This window comes from Paroedura picta, chromosome 2 (genome assembly GCF_049243985.1).
Source record: "Paroedura picta isolate Pp20150507F chromosome 2, Ppicta_v3.0, whole genome shotgun sequence".
In the NCBI taxonomy this organism is placed as follows: Eukaryota; Metazoa; Chordata; class Lepidosauria; order Squamata; family Gekkonidae; genus Paroedura; species Paroedura picta.
This window is the reverse complement of record NC_135370.1, coordinates 43,053,145-43,074,269: the sequence shown is the minus strand read 5'-3', so window position 1 is coordinate 43,074,269 and position 21,125 is coordinate 43,053,145. Positions and strand designations below refer to the sequence as shown.

Sequence of the window (21,125 nt, the reverse complement as noted above, 5' to 3'; positions counted from 1 at the left end):
TACCTGTGAGGAAATACATGTGTCTCAGCATGAGAGTTCTGGGTCTCTGGGTAAAAATAAAAGGAGTAGGAAATAATAGAGATATTATGGTGGGGGTCTGCTATGGACCAACAGATCTGGTGGAGGGCTTGGATGAGATGCTCCTGGACCAGATTACAAAGATCTCAGAGAGATGGGATTTAGTGGTCATGGGAGATTTCAATTACCCTGATATTTGTCAGAAGACTAGGTCTGCTAAAAAGGAAAAGTCTAATAAATTCTTGACTTGCTGTCAACTTGATTTCCCAGAACGTGGAATGGGCAACCAGTAGGTATGCTATTTTAGAACTGGTTCTCACCAATGGGGAAGAACTGGCTGATGAGGTAAAAGTTGTGGGCGCCCTTAGTAGTCGTGACCATGTGATTCTGGACTTTATGATCTTGGGGAAGAGAAAAGCTGTATGTAGTCACAAATAAAGGTGGGACTTCAGGAGAGCAAATTTTTATAAACTTAGTTATGTTGGTTAGAATCCTGTGGTCAGAAAAATGTAAGGAGATGGAAGTCCAAAAAGGTTGGGAGTTTCTAAAAAGTGAAATACTGAATGCACAATCAGACAATTCCCTTGAGAAGGAAAACTGGGAGGAACCTAAAGAAACCAGGATGACGGCATAAACAGCTTTCAAAATAATTGAGTAATAAAAAAAAAATCATGTCCATGGACTACAGTTACCATGAGCCCCTGCCAGCAATTTGGCCACGCCTGTTCTCTACTTTCCCTGCAACAAGGGTCACACTTGGTGAATTCATGCAGTGATATCTTGGGATACTTGGTTTTGTAGAGAGAAAACAATCCTTGATGGTAGACAGAGGACCGTAGGAGGGAGCAAGACTATATAACCTACTATTGTGACTATGATAAGAACAAACAATTCAGGAGTAACTTGCTTCCCACACTAACTCTTGTCAGTGAGCACAGAAGCTAAACTGTGCTGCGGTTTTGATGTACTGATATTATGGGCACATAGCTTCAGACAAAGGCAATCCCATCCACTTTCCAATGGTTTTTCAAAGGCATGAGTACAAGCTTAATGTTGCTATTTTTGTCACCATAGTCTCTTTCAAGTGCACTTTCACGGACAAAAATAGTATGTTAGAAGCAGCCGTCAGCAACATTACTTTTGCCATCCAGGAGAAACACACAAAGAAAAATCCTTCTTCATTTCTCCTGCTACTTTTTAAAATGAACCTGATCTACATGATATCTGGAGTAGATTGCATTTCATTCTTGTCACATATGATATACACTGTGATAGGAAAAATCTACTGGCAAAGGGGAGAGGGATATATTATGCCATTTCCCTGCTAGTCAAAACTTACTCTTATTCAGAAATGCTGAAGATTTCGGTTTTCACTAAGGCAAAAGGTTGGGATTTCCCCTTACGGTATTACTTTGGTGTGTAATTCCTATTTGGCAATCCTCCCTATCCTGATGTTCATACAAACATGTTGGGAGAAGGCAGCTGATTGGAAGACCCAGGAACTCATTCGGTAATACTCAATGTCCAAGAAATCCCATTAAAAATACCTGTATGGTATCTACAGCTTTTTCTTTATAAATAAAAGAACGCCTGTGTAAAAATATATATATATATTCAGATCTAAACATTTAATCAGGTCCAAGGAAACTCCAGGCCTGTTGCTAAGATCAATTTTACAATGTTTATTTAAATATATTTTTTTCAAAGCTTCTGTAGAGAGCTCCACTGCAGGCAAAGTTGGCAAACAGTACTTCTAGTGTAGGAGGAAACGAACTCTCCCTTTGGCACAATGCCTCACTATGTACCCAAAGCGTGCCAATGTCTCAACAGCCCCACACCCTATCATGGCCTTCTTAAAAAATACTCAACACAGATATGAAGCTCAGTATTAGGTTTCCTGTTCCCATGAAGCAAGAGAGCAATTTACATACACTTCAGGGATGAGTTCTCAGCTAAGCTTTATTTTGTCTCAGCCTATAGCCCAGGGGTGGGCAAACTGTGGCCCTCCAGATGTCCATGGACTACATTCGCTGGCAGGGGCTCGTGGGAACTGTAGTCCACGGACATCTGGAGGGCCACAGTTTGCCCACCCCGTCTATAACAGGTCTTGCTTCAGGTCACAAACATGCTTCCTTACTAGCATCAATGAAAAGAAGTTGGAAATTCCTCTGATTTATGAGACTCTCAGAAATGAAGTGTTTGTATGTTTCAGATCCATCCAAGACAAGCCAACGTACCCAGTGAGAAATGAACAATTTGGAATGCCCTTTGATCCCTCATTTTGCTCCAACCTACTATGATAGACATTTATTTTTGCCAGGGAGGACAGAGTTTCTTGTTTTTCTAACAGATGCTACCTAAACTACAAAACCCTTCTTTCTTGTGTAACTGTGGATACAAATGGAAAACAACTGGGAACTGCCCTCATCTTCATATGACTGTTCTTTGTAGTTTTCTTCTTACATTTCATCGATACATCTCATTCTCTTAAACTGATATCAGGGATAAAAATATAGGATACTTTTTCGTATGAATGGAGAGGAGTAGAACACTGATGCTCAGTCGTTGGCTCAGAAGCCATATGTGGGGCTTCTTCCATGCGCCATTACCCAATGTGGCACCTCCCAGTTGTTTCAAGAAAGTGTGCAAAGTGCTTGCCCAGAGGATAGGGAGTTGGAATGAGAATAGACAGAAACTCTATGGTAACACGTGTCCTGGGTTACCAGTTTCAGTTGGGTAATCTACTCATCTCCTCCTGATTTGCCTGCTGTGGGGCATAACCTTGCTCCCAGAAGTCACTCCCAAGTGGTATGATATGGTGAGTGAAGCTGGCGCACAACGTTGAGTATTGCAAGGGCACTACAATGCACTACCAATGCTACATGCAAAAGCTTTAAATCTCATGGTATTTTCGTTGTGTTACCAGTTCATGATATTGATTGAATGAACAGTAATGCAGGCAGTAGTGATAACAGCATGTCAGGTGGCTCTTAAACATGCCGCAGATCTTATGCATCTTTTAAAAATACTACTTACTTTCTCTAAAGCTAATGCTGTTAATTTAGAATCCTGTCAAAGTGCCTTATGTACTGAGCAAGAGAGAGAGTACACAGGTTAGCTTGCAGAAAGGTAGAATGGCTTAGAGGCCATCTTCTAGAGATGGAGCAGAAGATTTCCATGCAGCAAATTCTAGGTCAGCTACTTTATCTCAATTTTAATGAATCAGAGATTAGCAAGTGTTGGAAATGGACGTTCTCAATCAGAGCCAGTCACTGATCTTAAACATAGCTCCATATGTAAAATGAACAGAATATGCATTACTCCCTAATCCAGGATTTCTCAATCAGGTTTTTGTGAAATTATGGGGTTTCTTGATGGCCCTGGAAAGGTTTCCCAAATGGGTGGGAGTTAATTTAAAAAATTGTTAAACATTTATTGGGTAAAAGCACTATATATGATCATGTTGACCTGCCTCCCACTCCCAAAATGGCCAATGATGGGCCTGGAGGGGGCAGGAAGGGGCCTTAGGTGGGCATGAACACAGCTAAGCTTCCCGACCATATTCTGCATGCTCACACCACTTGTGAGATATCTTGAAGATGATCACTGAAATTCTTTGAATGGCTGTACTGAAATATTCGAAAAGATGAGTCTATAAAGATGCTTGACTAAAATATACATTATGGGTAAAAATATGGGCAATTTTTAGACTTAAAAAATCTTCTGCTCATTTGTTACTGTAAAGTAGAAAAAATTCCAATATACAAGAAATCAGTCCTATTTTTATCAAGTCAAGGAAAAGTCAATCCTGAATTTGTTAATGAAATTATTTCTCCTCTCTAGCAATGTAACGATTAAGGTAGCAAGATGAAAGATAACTATTTCACTTCCAAGCTCATTATTGGAAATATAAATCACAGTAATTTTCATGGGACTGAGATCCATATGATGGCCATATTTTGGAGCCCCTCATATACTGTATCTGAGAGCATGCCCAGGGATTTTTATTCATGCTAGTTTGCTGGCAAATACATTTCTCTGTTCTTCTCTTTTATATCTTTGTTCTGTGTTTAACTTATACTTTCTAAAGTGCAGATACTGGCTGGCAGAATGAGGAAAACCGGTCAACTCCAGTGTGACTTTGAGATCTCTTTTAAGAAAATTATTAACTATATCAAAGGGTTCAGACTTGACCGGAGAAACTCAAGAGTTCACTGGAGAATAAAGGTAAGCCCAGTAAAAGCCCACTAGGAGGCCTAAAGACGGCCCTCCTTAGTTGTTATACTCGGCATGATGTGTTGAGCTTTCTCAGAACGCACTTGCACTAGCTTCGCAGTTGTTGGGCGTATTATATACAATCTCGATGTAAAATCTGATTTCACCCAGTGAAAATATGACCGTTCACTATTTGTGCAGATACATTTTTGGAGAACTCTAGGCTGGCATCGTATCCTGTGCCAAGAAAATAAAAGTGCTCAGCACGACACTGCAGGCTCCTTGACTTAACTGGAATGTCAAGGCTGATAGACATCTCTCTGACTGAGGCGACAGAAGGCTGTGTCATGAGTTCTCCCTAAATGCGGTGATAGTAGCTGCATCCAAATATCAAGTAATGAAGCATTTCATTCTCCATGTCCCTCCCACATCTCTTCCAGCAAATGGGGCTTGACTGAAACCTTCCTAGTTCCCTGTGATATCTCAATGACAATGCACTTTGGCAGACAAATCAAGATTACATCAAGGTATGGAATCTCAGTTTCTGGGGTTGGGGTGGAGAAACATTCTCCGACTTCCCAAGGTGCCTGCACTCAGACACCACCGCAGACGAGCTTGATCAAATCGGGTAGTTTTCAGTCATGTTCCAACAGAGAGAAGAGGAGGAGGAAGATGGGAGTAGTGGGGAACTTGTGCATATAACTACAAGCTGTGTTCATGCCCAATCACAGTTTAATTCTACTTTCTTGTGCTACCAGAATCCAGGCATTTACGTAGCCGCCTCCTTCCTCGCTTACTGGAGAAACTGAAGATCAGCAATAGGAACAGAGAGAAGGCAGACTGTAGCAACAGCTGGTAAAGAGATTCCCAGCAACCTGAACAAGACGTTCCTTTCCACTACAATTTTCTCTGGCAACACTTCTGTACTATACCTCCTGTCAGCTAAATTCCATCTTCCCTAGCAAAGCCTTGTATGCAACTGTTGAAACAATCCCCCTCTTTTTTTAAGTGCATTGATTTTTCTCTCTCCCACTCAAATGTATATGAAAACAGTTATTTTTGGCTTAGTTGAACTCATGCACACGAAACAACAACAAAAAACATTTCCCTTATCTTCTGTAACTCATTCTTCAGCCATGCCTCTGCTTTTCCTGAACTGCAATCCATACGAATTTCTACTCCTAACCTTGCTAATAGGGATTTATTACAGAAACACTGACAGCTTCTTATCTGCACAGGATGAATGACACTGGCACAAAGCAGTGCTATTATGTAGCTACCAGTAAGTGCTGTTAAATCTCTTGGAAAAATAATGTGGAAAAAATATTCACAGATTGCAGGCTTCATTAAGATAAATGGCAAGTTTCAACCAGGCTTGCTCTTTTTAAGATAGTTCAGAGAAAAGTTCTTTGACCTCTTGGAAGGATTCCAGCGTTAAGTATCAGGAAGAAGGAAATCCTACCTCCTTCCCTTTCCTTGAAGCCCCACCTCTAGGTCCTTTGCAGTGTTCCCTCAAACCAATTCTTGTTCCCCAAAACATACCTTCAAAGCAATGAGGTAAGAGGCAGGGTTCTTGCTTGGGCCTTAATGGACCTATGAATTGAACCTTAATTGAACCAATATGAGAGACAGGTAGTGTGGTGGTTAAGAGCTTCAGTCTCTAAATCTGAAGTATCATAGAATCAGAGTTGGAAGGGACCTCCAGGATCATGTAGTTCAACCCCTTGCATAATGCAAGAAGTCACAACAACCTGCCCACCCACAGTGACCTCAATTTCATGCCCCAGTGATCCCCTCACCAAAAATCTCCAGAATCTACCCTGATCTGGGGGACGTTCATCTACCATCCCACAGTGGCAATCAGCAATTCCCTGGGTATGCAAGGAAGGGTCGCAAGAGACAAACACTGGCACATCCCTTCCTGCCCACCCACTCACAATCTGACTAAGTTCATACAATCAGCATTTCTGTCAAATGACTACCTAGCCTCTGCTTAAAAACTTCCAAGGAAGGAGAACCCACCGCCTCCTGAGGAAGCCTGTTCCACTGAGGAACCGCTCTGTCAGGAACTTCTTACAGATATTTAGCCAAAAATTCTTTAGAATTAATTTAAACTTATTGGTTCTGGTCTGACCCTCTGGGGCAACAGAAAACAACTCTGCTCCATCTTCTATATTAGCGATCCCCAACCTGTGGGCCGTGGACCACATGTGGTCCTTCGACTAATTGGAGGTGGGCCCCGAAGGACGCCTTCTCCCCCCCCCCCTGTCATGAGTTAAACTGTCAGTTTAACTATCATGTGTTAAAATTTCCATGAAAATAAAATGTTCCTTGTGCTCATTGTTGTGGCGTGTCTGTATCTTATTTTGAAGGGATGTGTAAACATTACCATAGCGATCAGAGAGCGTTAGGGCAGTGGTTGAGAGTAGAGGAGTAAACTACCCCCCCCCACCGGGCCTCAGTAAAAGGTGTTGAGTGGTCCCCGGTGATAAAAAGGTTGGGTACCACTGTTCTATATGACAGCCCTTCAAGTATTTAAAGATGGTTATCATGTCACCTCTTAGTCGTCTTCTCTCCAGGCTAAATAGACCAAGCTCCCTCAACCTTTCCTCATATGAGTTGGTCTCCAAACCCATCACCATTTTTGTAGCCTTCCTTGGGACAGCTCCAGTTTCTCTACATCTTTCTTCAGTTGTGGTGCCCATAATTGAACACAGTACTTCTTTTAATATAGCCCAAAATCCCATATGCCTTTTTAGCCACCAAGTCATACTGCTGACTCATGTTCAGTGTATGGTCTAAGACCCCCAGATCCTTTTCACACATACTACTGCCAAGACAAGTTTCACCCATCATATAGTGATACATTTGATTTTTCCTCCCTAAATTAAGAATTTACCATTTATCACTACTGAAATTCATTTTACCCGTTTTCTAGCCTTTTAGAATCATCTTGTATCTGATTCTGTCTTCTGGTGTGTTTGCTACCCCTCCCAGTTTAGTTTCATCTGCAAGTTTAATAAGTACCCCCCTCTAGTAACTTTCTCTAAAAAAAAAGAAGAAGAAATAAGGTTAATCTGACATGACTTGTTGTTGAGAAAGCCACGTTAACTCTTCGTAATTATAGCCATCCCCTCTTGCTACTCAAAGACTGATGGTTTGATGATTTGTTCTAAAATATCACCAGCTATAGACGTCAAGCTGACGGGTCGGTAGTTACCCAGATCCTCCTTTTTCCCTTCTTTAAGATGGGGACAACATTTGCCCACCACCAATCTTCTGGAACATCACTCTTTCTCCAAGAATTGTCAAAAATAATGGGCAGAGGTTCAGAAATTACATTTGCAAGTTCTTTGAATACCCTTGGATGCAATTCATCTGGCACAGAGGATTTGGTTTCATTTAAAGAAACTGTTTATGGACTTACCCTATAGTGATCCTAGGCCGCAACTCCCATCCCTCATCACGTGAAATGATTTTGCCTCAGTGAGCACAGTTTCTTTCACCAGAGAAGACTGAGAAGTAGGAGTTGAGCAGTTCAGCCCTCTCTTTATCACCTGTTACAATGTCACTTTCTGGTCTTCAAGAACCTGGTTTGATTCCTCCACATGTAGCCAGCTTTGTGAGCTTGGGCCATCACCTGTTGTCTCAGAGCTCTCTCAACCTCACCTACCTCACATGGTGTCTGTTTTAGGGAGAGGAAGGGAAGGTGACCGTAAGCTACTTTGAGATTCCTTTGGGTAGTAAAAACTAGCTCCTCTTCTATCAATATTACCTCAGCTCAAAGGTCCCTAGGAATTATAGCTTTGCAGGGTAACCTTCTTAAGCCTTTCCCATGTCCTGAGTTACTACTACTGGAAGGCAAACTTTAGGCCAAGAGGAAAAGAAAGGGAATGGCATGTTGGAATGGGTATGAATTCTAATGAGAGAATCTAAAATGCAAATAGATTTTGGCTTGAATCGTAATCACTATTAAAAGTTCAAGGGAAAAAAAGGACAAACTTGGCTTCATACCTAAAGAACAGCAAGAGCGTCAGGCAAATCTCTCTAGAGAAGAGGATTCAATGCTAGGTCAAGATCATGGAGAAGGCTTCCCTGCACCCATCTGTCTAACAAGGAAAGGAAACACAGAGAATGGTCTCTGAAAGGGATATTAACACCCAAGCAGGTGTACACAGGCTGAGGCATTTCTAACACAACCATGGTTGCAGACAAAATAAAAATCTCAGTGTGCAAACAGCACAATTACTAATATTTATTTCAGGGGGGCTTCTATGAAGTTTTTCATCCTTTTTTGGCCATGGTATATGCACAGACTGCAAGAGAAAGTCTGCAACTTCATCATACCATCACCATACTCATGTAAATATATATTTTGGTGTAGGGCCAGTTTGGTGTAGTGGTTAGGAGTGCAGACTTCTAATCTGGCATGCCGGGTTCGATTCTGCGCTCCCCCACATGCAACCAGCTGGGTGACCTTGGGCTCGCCAGGGCACTGATAAAACTGTTCTGACCAGGCAGTGATATCAGCGCTCTCTCAGCCTCACCCACCCCACAGGGTGTCTGTTGTGGGGAGAGGAATGGGAAGGCGACTATAAGCCGCTTTGAGCCTCCTTCGGGTAGGGAAAAGCGGCATATAAGAACCAACTCTTCTTCTCTTCTTCTATTTTGAGAAGACCAGTGTTTGTACATGTATGTGTCCCTATAGGCTGTCTCTTGTGCATGTGTTTGCAAGAACAAAATATTTTTTCAGGCCTGCATTAGGAAATGATACTAATAAACCCTGTGATCAATTGGAATGATGTATTATGGTTGCTTAGATGTCAGGCTGGCAACCTTATGTTTATGAAGACGGCTCTGCCAAGCAGCATAGGCTACACTGATTATTATCCCTCTTTCTGCCAGCTGTGGATCAGGCTAGCAAGTATTCCGTCAGACAGATATTATAACAATTATAATGATTTGCATCCGCAGTTTGTTATCTTATCTCAAATAATAATTGTAATTCCAATTGAAGAGTATATGTAGCTCAAGCATGTCACTTTCCATGACGCTTTCATTTTATGAAACATGGACCTGGCATATCTTAACAAATAAATGGAAAAGTGGGCAATTATCTGAAATTGCCATAAATTAGTGCTTCTCCTTTTGATCTGCAGGACCAAATGAGGTCATAATATTTGGTGCTATGCTTTATTAATGCATTCTGTGCAAAAGTAATTTGCCTCCGCATAATGTTTATCCTTTTTGGATACTAAAAGGTAAAGGTAAAGGTATCCCCTGTGCAAGCACCGAGTCATGTCTGACCCTTGGGGTGACGCCCTCTAGCGTTTTCATGGCAGACTCAATACGGGGTGGTTTGCCAGTGCCTTCCCCAGTCATGACCGTTTACCCCCCAGCAAGCTGGGTACTCATTTTACCGACCTCGGAAGGATGGAAGGCTGAGTCAACCCTGAGCCGGCTGCTGGGATTGAACTCCCAACCTCATGGGCAAAGCTTTCAGGCGGCTGCCTTACCACTCTGCGCCACAAGAGGCTCTTTTGGATACTACAGAACTTCAATTCAGTCCCTCTCAGACCTATGTTAATTTAATTCTCAATTGCTTATAAAATATAATGTGATAGAATGTCATAGCTCCATCACTAGCACATGCATAGTTCTTCATTAAAATCTGTTCAAGTTAATTGAAATTGAAAGCAGTGTTATAGGGAATAATTTCAAGAAGAAGAAGAGTTGGTTAGCTGTGAGAACAGCTCTGACAGGACTGTGACTAGCCCAATATCACCTAGCTGGCTGCATGCAGAGAAGTGAGGAACCCAGATTAGAAGTCCCAGCTCTCCAGATTAGAAGACACCGCTCTTGACCACTACACAAAGCTACACCAAGTATTAGCTATTTGTGCCATTTCAGCCATTTATTCATTATATATACTCCTAGTGGCTTATATAACTAATACTTTGATGTTCCTATGTCCTTTTGTGAATTACATTCTACTTCTCAATACGATACCATCACATTTATTGTATATTGCCAAAGGCCATTACAAAGCACAATTAAAACAATAAAGTACAAATACAACAATATTTTTCCAATATTGCGTACATAAAATTGTAAACATGGGCTACTGAGTTACAATAAGAAAAAAAATTGCCAAAGCGAAAAGTGCCACCCTATATGAAATATAGGAGTCGGCGTCTGATAACAGATAGGTGACTTTGTCAAAATCAGAAATGGGGTATGAGTTCGGTAATAACTTGGCAAGTAATTTGCCCCTAAGTCCGGAGTACAGGGGACAAGTCAAAACATAGTGGGGCAGGTCCTCCACAGATGCATTTCCACATGTACACAGGCGTTGGGCTGTGGGTATATGGAGATATCACCCAAAGAGCATGGCTGATGGCATCATTTCAAACCGCAGAGATGTTAGGGCCATTCTAAGATTACGTGTTGCTATGTTTACTAAATGTGATGCTCTAGAGTGGTCTTTTAAAATTGTTTTGTACATTCTACTTCTCAGACTCATTGCAAGAAATTTTGTGGCACCCCACAAAACAGGGATCAACAGGGCTCTCAGCCGCCAACAGTATGAGAAAACAATTTAATTTCATTTTATAAAGATATAAATTAATGAAGCATCAATACTTTCTTTCAGTGATTTGTCTTTTTGGCTTAAAGGACAAAGGTGCTGACATTAAGCAGCATAGTCAGGAGAAGCAAAAGAATAAAAATTAATGTTGCAACAGACACATAGTTGAGCCGCATGGACTACTGACCAGTGTAGGCACACTCTCAAAGTTCATCTGTATGAATTCATTCTTATTAAGGGTTGCATAGTTTGTTCAGATGCAAAGTTCCATTCCCTATGTCAGGGGTAGTCAAACTGCGGCCCTCCAGATGTCCATGGACTACAATTCCCATGAGGCCCTGCCAGCGTTTGCTGGCAGGGGCTCATGGGAATTGTAGTACATGAACATCTGGAGGGCCGCAGTTTGACTACCCCTGCCCTATGTGCTGGGGAAAAAAGCACAGGAAGCAGTAACAGATAACTTTTTTCTGTTCCTGTTTATGCAAAAAGTTTTAAGAACAGCTATCACATGAGCACAATGGAGGTCTTTTAGCAGTATGCTGACACAAGACAGCCGTGGAACTGTGTTGCTTAATTGTGTATTCTCCGGTGCTAGGCAACTCTCCAGAACTTTATTGTAAACATTGTATAAGATTTGCCAGGATCAGCACAATAACGGGACTCATGCTTTATATGCTTAACCAAATGTGACAATGACTCCTTCTTTAGGATTTATATGTCTCTTACCCCTGGACTGCAAATTGTGACTTTTATGATTGTGACTTTTATGCCTTTCACTGACCTTTACATGGACATGATTAAAACCTGCCATTTATAGAGCTCAAACCTCAGGTCACTTACATGCACTATTTTTTTTAAAAAGAATAACAGCTGAATTTTTGTACCCTGCTTTCCCCTACCCAAATGCATTTCAAAGCGGCTTAATTGTCTACCCTTCCTAGTGGGAGAGCCAGTTTGGTGTAGTGGGAGAGCCAGTTTGGTGTAGTGGTTAGGAGTGCGGACTTCTAATCTGGCATGCCGGGTTCTATTCTGCGCTCCCCCACATGCAGCCAGCTGGGTGACCTTGGGCTCGCCACGGTGCTAATAAAACTGTTCTGACCAGGCAGTGATATCAGGGCTCTCTCAGCCTCACCCACCTCACAGGGTGTCTGTTGTGGGGAGAGGAATGGGAAGGCGACTGTTAGCCGCTTTGAGCCTCCTTCGGGTAGGGAAAAGTGGCATATAAGAACCAACTCTTCTTCTTCTTCTTCTTCCTATCCCCCACCACAGACACCCTGTGAGGTAGGTGAGGCTGAGAGAGCTCTGAGAGAATTGTGACTGGCCCAAGGTCACCCAGTGGGGAATCAAACTCATTTGTTATTAGAAAGTGAATGCTTCACGCATAGGTAGATATAGGACAAAGAGTGGAGCAGTCCAGAAACAAGGAAGTTCATTTATTGATAAAGCCTGTCATATAATCAGAATTCCCAGTGTATAGTTCCTTTTATAACAGCAGAAATAAAATTTTAATAAGGCTATAAATTTCCCCCCAAATGCCTATAATTTGTGATTAGCACAGAATTCCAGACCTAACCATTTAACTGCTGCAATAATTACAAAATGTCCTTTTTACAAATATCAATCTGCCTACATTTTAATAGAATTATAAACAAAACCCTTTCTTCATTTCCTGTTCCAAGTTTGATACAGAAATTACAGCCACAACTGGAGACCAGCACAGACATGACAAGACAGCAAGGAAAGACGCATCTGCGCAGTAAGTTCTCAAATCCATAACTGTAATATATTGGCCATCCCAGTTTACGACACTAAGAAATGCTGGAATCCAGCCTCTTAACATCAGCAGTTTTACTTTACACTTCCAGGTTGGTTCAGCTCTTACCAGCAGTCAGTTCATTTTAAAGTCTCCTCCTGATGTACCTTATGGGTAATTCATTTTGTACTTTTTGTGTGGTCGTCTTTTCATTATACTGAACAATAACTACTCCCACAGTCAAAAGTTTCAATTTTAAACCATTCCTTTACCTGAATTGCTAAGAGCTTGCTTGAAAAACTGGAAAGCAAGGTATACAAATCTAATTAATTAACTGTCAACTCATTTAACCAAAGGTCTCAAATCAAGTCATACTAAATTATCATCATCGTCGTCATCATCATCATCATCTTGGAAAATGGCCAAAACAACATCAAAAAGTCATCATCTATTGGTCATACTCAAATCAGGAATAATCTGGCTTCTTTCTTTGTGATTAAGTAACAAAAGGTTATTTCCAAAACAGATTAAAAATGGCTTGGGTCGCCTAAAATTTGTTTTATTGTCTTTGAACAAAATCTAGATCAGGGGTAGTCAAACTGCGGCCCTCCAGATGTCCATGGACTACAATTCCCACGAGCCCCTGCCAGCGAATGCTGGCAGGGGCTCGTGGGAATTGTAGTTCATGGACATCTGGAGGGCCGCAGTTTGACTACCCCTGATCTAGAGGGAGGAAACCCATCACAGCTACCATTTCAAGTGTCCTTTTCTATCCTTTGAAATAAATTTGGCTGAGGCAAACTGACCAACCGACATCCGCTGATCCCCCAGACACCCCCACAACAATCTGAATCCAAAGCGGCCTCTCTACGGGTTTATGTTGGAAGTTATAAAAGTTACCGTTGTGTTATAAACTGTTGTAAACCTGCGGTTAACTTGGAATCCGCTGTTATGATTATTATTGCACCATAATTCAATGTATACCTTCCACGTTTTATGTAAACTGCCTGAGCGTCACGGGAGGGTGGTATAGAAATAAAATAAATAAATAAACAAATGTCTCATGTTCTTCCCAGTCTATTATTATTATTATTATTATTATTATTATTATTATTATTATTATTAGATTTATAGCCCGCCACTTCCTTGCGGCTCGCAAGACATAGTTCACCTGAGTTATCCATTGAAGAGCAAAGGAGCCATTTTGGTTGCCTCAAGAAACAGATCCATTGATTGTTATTAATAATGCAATAGTAATAAATGTTAGTGTAAAATAATGTATAAGATAACATTAAGACAACCAGTTTGATCAAGCACAGCATGCATGTTTGAACATACCAAATACAGAAAGCACAATAAAATATCATTCAGCAACTGGAAGTATACGTACTGGGTTGTTCCTGGTGTTTGTGTGTGTGTGCTTGCACGTACAATTGTATATCATCACACACTTGTCCTGTGTCTCATTTCTCAGCAGTTTGGTATTATAATAGCCTTCCATTCCTTTCCCACAACAGACACCCTGTGAGGCTGAGTGAGAGACACTCTGCCAATGAGGGCCAATCAGTTCAAACTGCACTCTGCCGAAGAAGGCCAACCAACTAGTTCTTTTTGAATTATGGCACATACTTGTTCTTCTCATTTAACAGATTTTTTTTGGTTTATCTTGCTTGCCATGACTTATTTTTATGACCTTTACAAGCGAGCCCGCCTGGTGTAGTAGTTAAGAGCAGTGGACTGTCATCTGAAAAACCAACTTTAATTTCTTGCTCCACCACATGAGTCCTGCTGGGTGTCCTTGGCCCAGTCACAATTGTCTCAGAATCTAATGTTTTATATAGTTACAGCCTGTGGCCATTCATAATAAATTCAATAACACAGTTGCCTCAGAACTCTTTCAGCTGCACCTACCTCACAGGGTGCCTGCTGTGGGGAAAGGAAGGGAAGGCGATCACAGGACACTCTGAGACTCCGGAGGGTAGAGAAAAGCAGGATATAAAAACCAACTCTTCTTCTTGAACACTGCAGCTTCATATAAATATACTCGACCAATTTGCTAGGTGTAGAGTACTACTGTGAATAGGCCAGAAAAAGCGGGTTCCGCTATATGCAGGGATATGACAAGCATTAGCCTCTGTTTATTTGGCTCTGGTCAGATTAAATCCTCTCAGTTCACAGGTTGGCAACTTGTGGTTCATGCACACCTCAAGTGGCATGTGCAGCACAGGTATGTGGAAAACCTGGGTTGGAATCCAAGGGCATGTATGATCTGCTGCAGCAAGAAACAAGGCATGTGCTCCTGCATCAATGTCCGTGCTCATTTGTTATCTGCTTCTCAGTTTAGCAGTCTACAGGGGAAGACCAGGGGCACCTCTACTCACAAGGTTTGGACATGTGACTAGGGGCAGGATTTCATACATACACTTGAGGCACACATTCAAGAAAACAAAAACAACAAACAGGAATCCATCACTTTCTTATAGGAAATTGAGCACTGGGAGCTACATAACAGTATTGACTAAGGTATTCAGACAACCAAGAAAATTAGCAAATCCTCTTAACTCTGCTTGATTGCAATCTTATATATTTAAAGTATTTATACCCCAACTCTCCACAATGCCCAAGGCAGCTGAAAATAAAATATATAGCAAAAAAGTACAGTTTAAAACCACCCGTTTATGCACTTTTGGATATATAATTTGTATTGCCACTTTAGTAAAATACTGTGATACAATTTGTATTTATTTATTATTTATCATATGGCATGTGTTTAAGACAGCCAGGACAACTGGAGTAGCTTTTTTATAGAATTTCCTACAACAGTCTTTAGTTGGCTGTAATCTTATTCAGGTTAAAAACCATATATGCCAGATTCTCTGTTAAGATATTGTTTTTCTATATTGAAGTAACTTGTTGAAAACAATTTGAAATTTGATGTCCCTTGATAAAGCTATGCAGCGAAACGTGTTGGGATTGATGAAGAATTCTACTTATTAAATAATTAACTGAAGACTGAAAACTCCCTGGAAGTCTGTTTATTACACTGGAATAATTTGATGTCCCATACTGGATTCCCAGCGCCTTCTTGCTTGTTCCTTGTTTGGTCTTTCACTGGGTCCCACCCCTCCTATTTCATTTTTGCTAGTGACAAAAATAGGACAAGGATTTTCTCAAACCAAAGAACAATTGTTAGACCAGTAATATTATCAGAGACTGTGAAAGTTCTCAGTGGAAATACTACTAAAATATTCACATATTCATTTGACAGTGCATTTGCCCCTTTGGTCCAATCCCTATATGCTAGGATTTTGTTGTTGTTATTAAACAAAACATACATTTCCTAAAAGAAAAACTGGAAAACATGCATTATTTATCTAGCGCTGTAGGTTTCATTTTTTTTAAATGCTGTAATTACTTCTATTGCATGATTTGATTCTGAATTGCTTGCAACATGTTAGTCATGAGACACATTCCATTCTTATGAAGTGCTTACTTGAAAAAATTTATTCTTTCTAGCAACAGTGGTGACAGGGAATTCTGCCCTCTCACAGAAATCACATTCAATAGAATGTGATTCATGTATGGTTAAAATTCTACCCTTGCAGATACTCATTTTAACCACACTATCTGCAGTTATCCTTCCGCCATTTTGTCTCTTCTCCTATTTAACCAAATTAGATGCCACCTTTAACAACTTAACACATGAAGCGTCTCAATTTTTTTTTTTTGTCTACCTTACTTTGCTCTTATTATGCCACTTTATCCAAACAGACTCCATAAAGCAAGAGTTTTCATGTGCAAGGGGATCATAAATCACATATTCTGGTATAGACTTCAGTGAGTCTCAGCCCACACCAGTATAAGCAATCTATAAATCACCTTATTAAGGTAGTGAAAAGCTTTTGGAATAGAATCAGTGATTCATCGCCCAGCACAACAGCTTGGCGGGTGGGTAGATATGCCAGATTAATGCCAACTGTGGTAGGGGCAATTAATCCAAAGGATCTAAAAAGAAAGTAGTTGACTTTGGATTTCACTCATAAAGATTACTGGCTGGTTTAGGAAACATAAGTAGCTGTATCCACAGGGATAAATAACTCATCCAAAATACCAAAAAAGTAATCTATAGACCAAAGAAAGGGATTGGTTACAGCCTACTTGCTTCAGCTCAAAAACCTCTGCTCATAAAAGTGAACAAGTTGCCCCCCAAAAAGTAAACTCAGCGTTTTTCTACTGTCTGCGTTACCAAAGCGGCCCTCATTAATAAAACTCCAGTTATTATTATATCTTATATATTGTGTCCTATATAAAGAGGGCCATCACATTGTAGTCCAGGGGTGACCACTGACACCTACAGTTTTTAGAAATGGGGTGAGAACAGATGAGGCTTTTTGGCCAGCAGGGCTTCTGATCGGCTGTGTAGATTTTTAAAATGTTGCTTTGGTAGCAGTTGCTACCACAGCACAAAAATCTTCACCGCGTGACTGAAGGTAAGCGATGTGCATGCAAGAAAATATTTTAAAACAATATGTTCATTTTAAAAGGCATGCTGTTACACAGAACTTCTGCTTGAAATGTTGAAGAGTTGTTATAAGTGTTATACAGAACCTCATTCCCTGACATTCTGCAGTTGGCTCCACCTCCTGAAGCAGCCATTTTGGGTCCAGTTCAACGTCTTGTGGCAGCCATTTTATAGATGTACCCACCACCCAGTATCAGAATTCTAAAGGTGCCCAGAGGCTCCAAAAGAGGACTCGTGCTACAGTCAAATAAAGCATGTTTTAAAAAGCTACTGCACTGAATTACAAAGCAAAATGCTGACTGCCCTAAGAGCTTTCATGAACTTAAATAAAACACAATTTTATCCAGCTAAGCAGATCCAAGTTTGGAAGCAGGATTCTATGCATTGTCCTTTACTGAATAAATGAAAGGCACCCAGAAAACACACACTAAAAAAGGTGCACCTAAACAAGGGAAAGGACAACATGTCCTAAGACTGTTTTTTTTTAACCCAGAGAGTTTCAGGTGGATGGCCTGAGTTGGTCTATATTTGAAGGGCAAAATTCAAGTCCAGTGGCACCTCAAGAGCAACATGATTTTAAGGATACAAGCTTTTGACGGTCAAACCTCCCTTTGTCAAGGAGCTTTGATTCTTGAAGGTTACATCCTGGAAATCTTGTCAGTCTTTATGATGCTTCTGGACTTGAAGCTTATCCAGAGGGTATTACTCTTACTGCAAACACCTCTTGTCCACCAAGTTAAGTTTCACCGAAAACTGAAAAGTCACAAAGGCAAATACAACTATCACTCAGTCTTATTCCCTTCTAGCAGTAAACCCTACAGACACTGATGCTGCCACAGAACTGTGAGAAGACAATAGCCAGATCATCATGATGCAACCTCATTTCTTCCCACACTTCCAAATGCCATATGACACTTGGAAATCCAAATCATTCGAAGGCTTCTGAACACTATTGGGAAACCACAAATTAATACTGAATTGAGTTAATTTAATTCTGAAATGGATTTGGATCCAGTTTGTGTGTGTGTGTGTGTGTGTGTGTGTGTGTGTGTGTGTGTGTGTGTGTGTGTGTGTACAATCTCACCCAATTCATCATTGAGGGCACTGTTCCACTTAACTTCCATCCAGGAAAGTTCCACATAACTTCCACTAGCTGGAAAGTCGGTTAGAATGAACCCACAATATTTTAGCCCAGGATTTCTCAACTGGGGTTTTGCGAAACCCTGGGGTTTCTTGGTGGCCCCCCTAAAATGGTCGAGAAACCTTGCCTTGACCTTTGGGGCTGCATCTCCACTTCAGGGATAGATAGGCAGACATGTTAATATACTTTGGGAGTCGCCCCCCCCCCCGCCAACATATTAGCTAAACTGCATTTAAATGTGTCTAAGTGTGAATTTCTCATACTGTGTTAAAATAGACCTACCAAAATACTGGGGGTGGTGGGAGGGATAAAGGTATCAGGGATAAAGGTATTTGTGAGACCCAATTAGAATATCTGAACTCTTATCCTTTTCTTTGCAGTACTCGGGGACAAGGAAACACTTTCACCTTGACAGAAAACGATGGAAAATAACGACGGCCCTATTTGGCAGGCTTTGTGGTCATTCTTGGGTGAAGGCAAGCCAAAAGAAAAAGGACACATTCAAACCGGACCCTTCCAAAAGCCTAGTGGAAAGGCCATCGGAAGCGAGCTGTTCCTTTATCCCTTAGAACTGCATGAGGAGGACTTTTTGCAGACCCCTGCCCACATTCCACGAAGCACTGCATTCTGCTTCCACAGCCGAACAATGTCGGGATTATGCGTATTGTAGGGGCATGAAAAGGGCATTGTTGTGGCTAGCCTGGGACCTTCTTTCACTTGTGCTGCTAAAAGAAACTGAGAATATTGCAGGGGCATTGTTGCCCCTGAAAACCCAGTAATAATCCTTTCGTCTAAAATGTATAATTGCCCGTTCTTGCTGTATCGATCATCATATCACCCCACTGACAAAAACATGACATTAGCATTAAAGCAGAAAGGATATTTATTGTCTACAAAGCCCAGAGTTTTTTTTTAAATATATCTAATCTCAGAACACTAGCCATTTTATTCTGCAGCAACAAAAACAATGAGGAATCTTATCTTACAGTACCTTAAAGATGAATATATATATATTTGGGATGGGACTGAGCATGCTTTATCAGATGCACCAAGACTTCATGCATTTAATGGACCATGTTGTCCCCCAGAAAAACTCATAAACAAACATCTAAGAAATATTTACAGTGGGGGAGGAAATAAATAAAAATTGAGAAAGCATACAGCCAAGCTTGACTGTAAGCCGCTTTGAGCCTCCTTCGGGTAGGGAAAAGCGGCATATAAGAACCAACTCTTCTTCTTCTTCTTCTTCTTTTCCTTTTACACAGACCATAGCAAACCACCTCTGAATGTCTCTAGCCTTGAAAACCCTACACCTGCTGGCAGGGGCTTATGGGAATTGTAGTCCATGGACATATGGAGAACCACAGTTTGGCCACCTCTGCCCTGCAGGGTCTGCATAAGTAAGTAGACTGTGATTTGATAGCAAAAAAACCAACCTGAATATCCACAAAATCAGTACGATCCATATTGTGTAAAAGGCTGTTAAAACTGCCAAAGCAAATAAATCCCGAAGCTTGCATTTTCAAAATCTTTTTATAATACTTTGACTCTTCTCCTGTTTTATAATACTTTCAGTCTTCTTCTATTGTTATGTCCTTTCACAATCCAAGACAGCCGAAGCAAACAGGAGAACACTAAATATAAACTACAGGAAAGAAACAAAAATACAACAATTCTGAACAAAGAATTATCCAGAAACAAAACTCTACTCTACACCTGGGTGCATTTGCACAGGACAGCTGGAGTGATTCACACCTATCAAACCTCCAACTTGTTACTGAAACCACAGAATTTGAACTTGTTTGGGACAGAAATTACTGCTGCTTTTCCAATCAATCAAAAGATTTTTGGATCAACCCTTCAGGGTAGACTAACCCATATGACGCCATACTTTTAGCTATGCTGGCAAACACATTAAATTGAAGTCCCAGCCAGGAGTTTCTCTACAGATAAATGGCAATTGGAAGAGACATCATCATTATCATTATAATAATTGTTAAAATAAGACAAGGGGAATCCAAAGAGAAATTCCTCAGCTAACATAATTTCCTCCTGCCACGCTTCCTTCATTTCATATACCTGCTAGCACTACCCTTCCTCTGCCCCTTATTTCTCCCACTGATGTATGCCCCTCTCCCTCCCAGCAGGGCTTCTGTGCTATTAACAGCTGCAACACAGACAGAAGTTCAACACGTTAATCTTTATACCTGCGCAGTCCTGTGCATCTGACTCTCAGCTTTGCAAATAAAAATGATGCCCAAACCAAAATTTTCAGTAGCTACAGGTATTTTCACTTTCTATTATCCTTCAACCATGCTCTATTCCTATCTCACAGCTATTTTGAAGAAGCCTGAATTCTAGTGCAGGGGTAAGTCAACCTGTTGTCCTCCAGATGCATTTGCTGGCAGGGGCTCATGGGAATTGTAGTCCATGAACATCTGGAGTAGCAATCCCCAACCTGTGGGCCACGGACCACATGTGGTCCTTCGACTAATTGGAGGTGGGCCCCGAAGGACGCCTTCTCCCCCCCCGGCCCTTTACTTCATCCCCCCCAGCCCTTTACAACACACTTCATTGTTGTGGCGCGTCTGTATCTTATTTTGAAGGGATGTTTAAACATTACCATAGCGATCAGAGTGCTAGGGCAGTGGTTGAGAGTAGAGGAGTAAACTACCCCCCCCCCCGGGCCTCAGTCAAAGGCATTGAGTGGTCCCCGGTGATAAAAAGGTTGGAGACCACTGATCTGGAGGACCACAGGTTGACTACCCCTGTTCTAGTGTACAAAAAACAATGTTGGCCAATATTGGTGGTGAAAAGTGCTGTTAAGTTGCAGCTCATTCATGGCAACCCCGTAGGGCAGGGGTGGCCAAATTGTGGCTCTCCAGATGTC

General features: G+C 41.2%; 1 protein-coding gene and 1 long non-coding RNA gene across 6 annotated transcripts in view; one reads left to right on the top strand and one right to left on the bottom strand.

Annotated features, from left to right (window-relative positions):
* Positions 1-21,125, bottom strand: part of RBMS1 (RNA binding motif single stranded interacting protein 1) — a 186,808-nt gene that overhangs the window by 148,643 nt on the left and 17,040 nt on the right. The window lies entirely within an intron of this gene.
* LOC143829308 (uncharacterized) lies at positions 4,020-20,040 on the top strand. 3 transcript variants are annotated; one of them, XR_013228067.1, is made up of 4 exons: positions 4,020-4,245; positions 10,886-11,010; positions 12,499-12,575; positions 18,616-20,040. It is a non-coding gene; the product is annotated as an uncharacterized LOC143829308 (long non-coding RNA). The 3 variants fall into 3 exon arrangements; XR_013228066.1 differs by lacking the exon at positions 10,886-11,010 and adding an exon at positions 4,674-4,760; XR_013228065.1 differs by lacking the exon at positions 10,886-11,010.